Source organism: Takifugu flavidus, chromosome 6 (genome assembly GCF_003711565.1).
Source record: "Takifugu flavidus isolate HTHZ2018 chromosome 6, ASM371156v2, whole genome shotgun sequence".
In the NCBI taxonomy this organism is placed as follows: Eukaryota; Metazoa; Chordata; class Actinopteri; order Tetraodontiformes; family Tetraodontidae; genus Takifugu; species Takifugu flavidus.
Genome location: NC_079525.1, coordinates 1,591,775 through 1,601,293, shown reverse-complemented (window position 1 = coordinate 1,601,293; position 9,519 = coordinate 1,591,775).

Sequence of the window (9,519 nt, the reverse complement as noted above, 5' to 3'; positions counted from 1 at the left end):
GAAATGCACCTAAATGATGATGAAGATACTTTAATTGGAGGGAGTTTGGCTTGGAATCTGCAAAATATGGCCCTTATATTGAATTTGACTGTACTTTATATATACACACACACACATATCTTGAATAACTATTTAATCAACCTCAGGATGCAGAGCTGGACAATGGAATCCACAAATGAATCGATTTATCTATTTAGCCGCATATTTTCATGACCTTAAAAACTATTCTTTTGGTTTGAGTCAGTTTTGAATAGAATCATCTTCAAATGCCGCCTACCCAACGGCGCCACCTTGACCTCTCCGGGGTCTGTTTTGCCTTTTGGGGTCACGGTGCAGCTATGTGTGAGATGATATGATGGATTACCTGCTGCTACACTGTATGCTGATCTTTAGACCTGCACAGCTGCTACACACACACACACACACACACCATCCTAGACCTTGAGATCTTGCCTCACGGAGCATCTGTATTATTCTCATCTGTACTACCTCCTCCGCCCTACAGTGGATATGGGACGTCTTCCTTTGTCTTGCTGCAGCTCTGTCAGCTCTTAGCTCTTCAGGCAGGATCTCAGGTCCTCATGGATCTCCGGTTTGATCTTTAAATCAGGTCCGATCCATTGAAATTCTCACAGATGGATTCTGATGAAGATGCGGAACCATCTCAGAGCTGATCAAAAGAAAAGGGCGGGACCTGAATTTAAGTTTTCTAAAATTCTGGTTGTGAGCTGCAGATTGAGGAGTTAAAAAAAGTGAATTTCTTTGATTTCTTTGATTTTCTGAGGTTTGACCATAAAATACTGTGAGAGGGCGTGACTGCTCTCCATACCCACCACACTTAGGCCAACAGCAGCACTGGGCGTGCTAGTGTGTCGCAGGTTACGGTTGTAAAAGATTTATAACCCCTGCAATGCTGCCGTGCAGGAGCCGCTCTGAGAACCCCCAGCGTAAAAGCCTGGTTATGAAACAGCTCTCCCTCTTTATTTAAACTTGAAAAGTGCTTCAACTTCTTATTTCAAGTCTGACCTTGAGTCGCCCTGAACACAAGAGCTTTACAGTGGCATAAACATGTACACGTGACAAAAAATATCACATTTATAGAGACTAAAATGAAGAGTTATGAGTAATTCTGCCTTGCAGGTAGAAGTGACCAGACTGAACATCTGTAACCTTTTAAAAGAAAAGGGTTTAGTAGGTTTAAAATACAAATGCTAGTAGATTAATAGATAACTGGGCTGCTGGTCTTATTATTAAAGATCAGACATTTGGTGATTGGTGATGACGATATTTTGAGTACAAATAGCTTCACACCCCATATGTGACTAAATCAAACTTATATTTCCTATCTTACATCACTGGCTCTCTCATCACTGGCTCTCTCATCACTAGATCTCTCATTAGTGGTTATAGAGCACTGATGAAATTCACATTTAACTCCTGTGGAGTCCCTCAAGGCTTCTGTTCAGTAGGACTTTTATTTCATCTTTATAAATCTTCGAATTCTCTTGTGCGCTGTTTTTTTTTTTTTTTTAAAGCTAATCGTTCAGATGTATTTACATATACCTGTTTGCGGTCTGTCTGCTTGTGCATCACTGTTGCCATGGTAGCAGTTGCTAGCCTCCTCCTGCTGTGCTCCAGCAGCTTTAGGGACAAAGTGCACAGGGAGAGACGGAGGTTGATCCAGTGTGGATGAAGAATCACAGTCCAGGAAGCAAAACAGTAACAAATACTGCAAATAGCACATTTAAAATCCAAGTTTACTGTCAAATGACTCATTTGGTTCTTTTTTTGGTAGAAAATGTTGAGTCACTGTGAGGTTCTCCCTCAGTGTCACGTGTCTTCCTGCCCGTTAACATGAGCCATCGCTCGGTGCTAATAATAGCCGAGACTCAGGCAGCAGAGCCAGACGGCCAGACGTGCACTGCAGGGACAAACGTGGCTGCTTCCTTGAATAGAGCCCAAAGCTAAAGCCTCCTCTTAAGCTCCCTCTAAGCTTCTGTGAGAACGCACGATGTGCGACAGTATAGACCCCGAGATGCACAATAACAGCGCATCTTACTGGAGCCGGCCGGGACGTCGAATAATAACAGCACCCTGCAACAAACAAACAAACAGCTTTTTGTGTAACATCACCACAAATCAAAGCTTTGCAGCATTGCATGATTTCTTTTTTTTAATAATTTTCAATTTTGTGGGAAGATTTCATTCCTCAAACAAGGTGTTTTAAGGTTTATCTCTGCTCCGAGCTGAAACCTGAGCTTTAGTTCTTCTTGCGAGAGCTTTAGTTCTTCTTGCTTCCTGAGACATTCTGAAGTTTTGTTACGTTTTCTTTTGTTTTTTGGGATCGGGCTTAATGAAGTGTTGTTCTCTATTCAGATGGGACTCATTATTTTGGAGGGTACAGGAGAGCAGCCGAACAAGCCCAACCAACAGGGATGCAACCTTATGGCAACCCGGTGCAGCAGCACCTGACGGGACTGTAAAATGTCATCTGGACTTTAAATAAAATCCATTTGGACGCTGACATTCTGGTTTATTGGAGGACTGTGTACTCACTGATACACACACAATCTACAACGCCCAATTTCGCTGATGTACACCAGCAAAGACGTAAATATGCAAACGCTCTGTTGTTTTAGTCGGAGGGAGTGTCTGGAGTGCCATCTTGCATCAACTCATGTGGGGATGAGGTGTGTGTGTGCGTGTGTGTCCATAATCGAGCAGCTGAGGCCATCCAGGGACACATCCTGCCTGCTGACTATTTTTCTGAGGTCCACAAGACAAAGAAGCTGAAAGACTAAATGAAGGTGAAGAGAATCCTCCTGAAAGTGAGGGAGGAGTAAAGCTCCCAATCGCTTTAATAACACATCCCCGCAGAGATTAAAAATAGCATAAAAGTGGTACTTTTTCTTCTTTAAATGTTTTTCTCCATCACCTGGGGAAGATTTGCAGAAAGGAAGTGCTCCCATCTTTATCACCAGCTGTTCCTGGGATAATCAGGCCACACCGTCGTTGTTGTATATGTTCTTTTCCACACTAGAGGACGGGATGCACGTGCTCACCGGCACCATAGTCACTCATTCTGCTGCTGCTCTGTTGTGCAAAAGGAATTCTTCTTTGCTGATGATTCGCTGCTTCAGCTGGTCCCCACTAATTCGCTTCAGAGGATGAAAGAACTACAGAGGAACAGTCGACTCCCCAGTCCGACTGGAGATGTAAAGCTTATCTGTCTCAGGAGGGTGAATTATTGACAGATCTGCCGTGCTCCACACACACTGTAGGGTCCCCAAACAATCCCGATGCAGCTGGGTGGTGGTGCTGATGTCCGCGCCGCCCTGCCCCCGTCATTATTCAACCATCACTCTTTTAAAAACGCGCAGGTGAGGACGTTACCACAGGGTCAGCCTGGAAATGACGACTTCAAGGACACAACTGGGGACGTGTTTTGAAGACACGTGTTTTTTTTACCATTCCAGAAACGTCAGGCCCGTGTCCATTTTCTTTACATTTCCACCCCCCAGGGCACACGGAGGCCCATCAAAATGCAAAGCACACCCAGAGCTGTTAAAGGCAAGAAGGTCACGCTTGATTAAAAGCATAATTATCAAGAAAGCAGCACATGCAGTTTTTTTAAAAGGTTGGAAAAACACGGTGTTTATGTGTATTCCAGCTGATGGAGGCGAATCAAAACAAATGACAGTACAATTTTCACACTCATGTCGTAGTAAAATGATGAATAAACAGGATTTCCTGTTACCTCCAGCATTCAATAACATAGTTAAGGTTAGTGTCCACTGTTTCTATAGGTGCTCTAAGTGGAACATAATACCCAGAGTGATGCTAGCAGGTGTAGCTTTGAAATGGCTGCCACGATTTATTGCCTCTTTGTTGCTTGACACCTTCATCCACCGAAGCTGATAATGTCCAGGCGTGCACGCGCGCGTGTTTAGGGCGCTTGGTGGGCGGTACTTAATGATCAAACATCGTGCCTGTTTGACAGTCAATCTCTTTTCCAGGCACAGGGTGTGAACATGAAATAAAGATTAGCAAGGGACCGAAGGAGTGGTTCTCTGGGGGTCTAATGTGCTCGTTGCGGGCGAGTGATTTATAATTGTACATTTATTCAAGACTTTATGGAGGCAAAATCCATTGTTATGGCAATTTTCTTTTGAAAAGATACCCAACAGATCAATTAGTGTTAAAACGAGACAGCTGTATCTGAGGAGGAGGACTGAGCCAGTGTGTGTCTGAACCTAACCCAGGAGGCTCGGCGCTCCTTTGACTCCCCTCCCCTTGTTCTGATTAAGTCAAGGTTGAGGGGTCCTTCCGTTCTTGGTACCGGCGGAGGAAAACAAACATCCATCACCAAACAACCAGCCTGATCGACTGGTGGCTACTAACCTGGTGAACAAACTCTTTTCTCGTCGTCTTTTTCTAATCTTTTCATGCTTTTTGTCTTCCTCAGTATTTCTCCTTTTGTCCCTCTGGTGTCTCTGCACATCCAGATGCAGCAGATGTGGGAGGAATGCAGGCATGCGCTGCTGCACCAACGCAGTAAATCCAAGACTATAGCACACACACACACACACACACACACACACATCTCCTACACTGCTGACTGGACTCATTCTATACCTACTGGCGGGCTGCCAGCAGGCTGCTATACTGCATCACAGTGAACACATAAACAGCTATTGATTAGGCCCAAAGCACAGAAACCCTTCCATTATTCTGGCATGGACATAATTAATAATGTCATGTGATTCTGAGCATCTGGGACCTGGAGCTGAAGGCAAAGGTTCTCTTGGGACTGGGGGGGTGGTTACTTGTGAATTGCTGAAATATTGATGTCCTGTAATAAAGCGGCTACAGTGAAAAGTGATGTGGACAAGTGGTTTGCGGATGTGGGCGTGCAGATAGTTCGCAAGGGGAAAAACAATGCGTGGTGCACTAATGCCCCATAATTAGACAGCCGATCAATGCAGCGGGATCAGCTATTAATTAAAAGCCACATTAGAGGCTTGTACGGTCAGAGCAGCAGACGGAGATCTCATCCATCACCAGCGTCAATATGGAAAAATTCCTTCAACGTTAGTCGCTGCAACATTTGTGCGTTCCGTGATTACTGCATGCTAACGTAGACCATATTACCCTGTCTTAAACACCCTGCTTCATTGTACAGTGTTGGTCTTTTTTATCCATCTAATTTCACGTCGTGTTGTGAAATTAGTTCACACTGTGTGTAAAATCCACGTTGTTCTACATTTATAGGCTAAATGCGTGCAGTCATAAATCCATCTGCATTTGCTGGTCGCAAGGGTCTCACCATCCCATCATCCATCTTCCCTTACTGATGGCATCACGTGGGACACACGCACGCACACGCACGCACCTCGTGGAGAACAAAGAGCATTGCTTTACCACATCCATGACTGTTTGTCCTGCTGCCCAGCTTCCATGTGCATCTGTGGGCTTCTTGGGGAAAAAAGAAGAGAATGAAAAATCAGTGTTGTTTTTCCCCCCCAGGAATGAACTGATAACCTGCAGTGCAAAGGCAGCCTTTATCACTGGACCTTCCAGATTCAATCAGGATCTGGTGCCGAGTACATCGATGGAAGAAAAGGGATTTTCACCCCCTCAGTCTGTCGCCCAAGTCGAGGCGATCTCCTGCCAACGTGAGTCACACTGACAGAGCCGAGACATGAACGAGGAGACTGGGAAATGGATGGAAGTGGCTAAATATGCCCCTACAGTCCTCGAGCTTTGGATTTAATCACCCCCTCAATCAGGCAAACGTCCTTATTAAACAGAAGCCAATGGAGCAGTAATGGAGATGGTAGATTTCAAAAGATACATCGCTATTATTATTATTATTGCATTTCGTATTATTTTAAATATTAATAATACAGATTTGCCTAAAAATACAGATGTTTCCTCTTTGTACAAAATTCTCATTATTGATTTAGACTTGGAAAGTCTGGGCTCTGACCTTCAGTAAATTGGTGGCCACCACCTCTTTATCTTCCCCTCCCAGCAGCTGTCAGTGTGTGTGTGTGTGTGTGTGTGTGTGTGTGTGTGTGTGTGTGTGTGGTGTGTGTGTGTGTGTGGTGTGTGTGTGTGTGTGTGTGTGTGTGTGTGTGTAAAATAAGCTTTAGACATGCTCGTTGGACCATGGAAGGGTCCAATTTGGCAGGAAAGCTAACTGCCCAAGTGGATTTTGACCAAGGACGTTCATGTGGCGAATGGGGCTAAATTGAGTATAACGCAAACACAAAGAAATCAGAAAAAAACACCGACCGCGTCTCGCCTGTCCAACCGCTCGGGCCTTGAAATGTGAGCTCAAATCCAAGTACTGCAGAGCAACCCTGGTTCTGAGTTGGTTAACTCCACGCCGTGCCACGTCTTATTAGCCTTAGATGGGGAGCTGCATTATTTATGGTGATAAAAATGTTGTGGAACATTATGTTGTGGAGGATCCTGGGTAAGAGGGAGCAAACGCGTGGGAGGAAAGACAGAAAAATGAGGGGGAGAGAGGGAGAGAGAGGGGGGAGAGAGAGGAGAGGGAGAGAGAGAGGAAGAGAGAGGAGGAGAGAGAGGAAGAGAGAGAGGAGAGAGAGAGGAGAGGGAGAGGAGAGGGAGAGAGAGGAGGGGAGAGAGAGAGGAGAGGGAGAGAGAGGAAGAGAGAGGGGGAGAGAGAGAGGAAGCGAGAGAGAAGGGGAGGAGAGGGAGAGGGGGGAGAGAGGGGCTGTGCTGAGACCAGCTTCTCAGAATTCAAAGAATATATCCATGTAAAGAGGTGTCATTAGTTAAAAACAGAAAAGCACAAACACATCTGTTTAATAGCACCACAGCTTGATTACATATGAATATCACCTATTTATCTATTGTATAGATCATATAGTTTAGTTTAATCTAAAAAAAAGCCCAAACAAACAACTATCTGTATTAGTTAGAGCTTCCTATTTATAGAGGATCCAGGTTTGTTCTCTGTTCTCAAACTTTTCCCTTTGCAGAGAACCCACAATGGCTCCTGGGGAGATCCAGTATTTCCGGTTTTGTTCATGCATTTGAATATTACATTTATTCAATCTAGATCTCTTACTGCAGACTATTTCGGGTGCTGCTCAGATTTGAGGCTGTTTGTCTTTTACTCCACACTTTAATAGTTTAGAGTAGCTATTTCAGATTGTTGATGGCTGGTACTAAAAGAGAGGAAATGAGCAGGTGTGGACAAAAGTATGTTTTATGTGTGAGGCATTAGAGCTGGTTTATAACAACCTTCTGAAGCTCCCAGCGTAGCCAGGAGAGACAACAACTGCGTGCAAGACCCAGCTCTCCAGTTGGGTGGCTCCTGAATAATGCAGACTTCCCCGCATTTCACTTCACAAAATGGAGAACTCCGTCTCCACCACCATTATTCCACTTCAATGGGCAAAAGTCTCTTAAATGCATTCAGGCAGGCGCGCACAAACGCGCCATCGTGCACCGCTGCTAAAACACACACACCACAAGGTACGAAGGGGGTGGGGGGGGTAGCATCTTCTAGGAGACAAGGAAAGATGGGATTCGAGGAGCCGCAGAAACAACTTCGTGATGCTCCGAGTGAGCTGCTGCAACGCGGGGGGGGGGGGATTTCGCGGATGCGGCAGCACAGCGCAGCTTTACACCCCCAGATGCTCGTCCGGTGTGTGTGAGACGGCATTTTCAAAATCTGTATGTAATCTACGCGTGAGAAGCTTCTCAGAAATCCCATTAAAGTAATAAGATTTTTTTTAAAGCCAAACAGAACAGCTCTGCTTTCCGCTGCAGTGCGATTAAACCGGATCATAATGTAAGTCTTCCCTGTTGCTATTGGCTACTGACGGAGAAACCCTGACATCATTATGAGTATTGCAAGCTCCCCGCTTGTTTCCCACCCCCCTCTCCACCTGCCTCTCACACACATACGTCATCTCTCACATCCCCGCTTTCGTTTCAGATCCTCTCCATCAGCAGTCTGCTGTCGCTGCCACACCCCTGTTGCTTTCTGACCCACTCCACCACCCCAACCCTCAAGCTCCATCCCTCTCCACCCTCTTTCTGCCCCCCGTCTTCATCTTTACCTCCCTTCTTGCCTCCGAGAGTCACGGTTCATGAATTATTCACATGTGCAGCTCACCTGGGAATTTGCCTGTCTTCTGACCGTTCCAAAAACCTTTATGTGGGCACCACAGATGACCTACATGTTGATATAAAACCCCCACAAAAGAAAGGTTATGAGTGTGTGATGCGGTTGTGAGGAAACCAACTTGCACTGAAATCCAACAAAATGGGGGAGAGAGAAAACGCCGCCACGCCCTGCTGGCTCAGGGCTACATCGCTACCATCCCCACACACACTTTCCTCGCAGTCGAGGCATTATTTATGGGATTTTATCACCTTGAGATGAGGAAATCACGCTCATTTTAGAACCTTCATCTTCGTGACGACCAATTAGCACATCTGCTATAAACCTTTCAACTTAGCATCATCAATCCAGGCAAAAACACAACAGCCTGGGGGCGCATCTACAACTGAACGTCTTACCCTGTATGTGAGGAAACAGCCTTTCTATTTAAATAGCTGGTGTTTGCCATCACCGGGGCAGGGCTGATAACACTGATAACAACAGGACAAACCTACCCCGGCAAAGCTCAGATGTGGGTGTTATTGGACCGGTTCTGGTTGCGTAACCCTGTTCTGATGCTCTCGTATCTGATCTGAGAGCTCCACGGCAGCATAAATTTCAGTGATGCTGCGCGGTGTTTCCTTCTTTGCAGGGTGAAACCACACCCAGCTGCCTCCTGAGAGGCGGGGGGGTTGAGAGAGAGAAAGAATCCTCCAGTTCCCTCGGCCCCACACGCGCAATGTCACCACCGAGGTGTCAATGGGGGAGCTGACTGCACATGCCTCCATCTACATTTAGAGCTGAAGTCGACGCCTTGGAAATCTGTGAGTTAGTGGCGTTTAAACATTGGTTAGAAATAAATGCAAAGAGAGCAAGACATTGGTAGCCCGGGGGCTTCAAAACACTGCTATAAAATCAGAAGGTATTGTTTCCACGCCATTGTGTTGCTTTAAATTTTAACATCTGTTAACAGCAAACCTCTAATACAGTCACTTGCTTTTACTATACAGCTTAATGTCAACGCAATGAAACGATAGAGATGGAATCGTGATGTCTGACTTTAACGTCATCCATGTGAACAATGAGACCTGACATGTTTTCACCTCTGATCATATAAGCACTAAAAATGGTGAATATACTGTAATGAAAGCAGACAGTGGCTTTTCCATTGTTGAACATTGTTAATCAATGGCTGCCTGGAACGGGCAGGTACTCTGCACGCTCTCCCTGATTAGCAGCGTTACAATGGGGCTGATGACCACACCCCGCTACACGGGTGTTAATGCTCATCTCTGCCACTCACAATCCACAACCCCCACCTCCTTTCTCCCGTCCACGCGCCACTGCAATGTTATACAACGTCCGACTGGTGC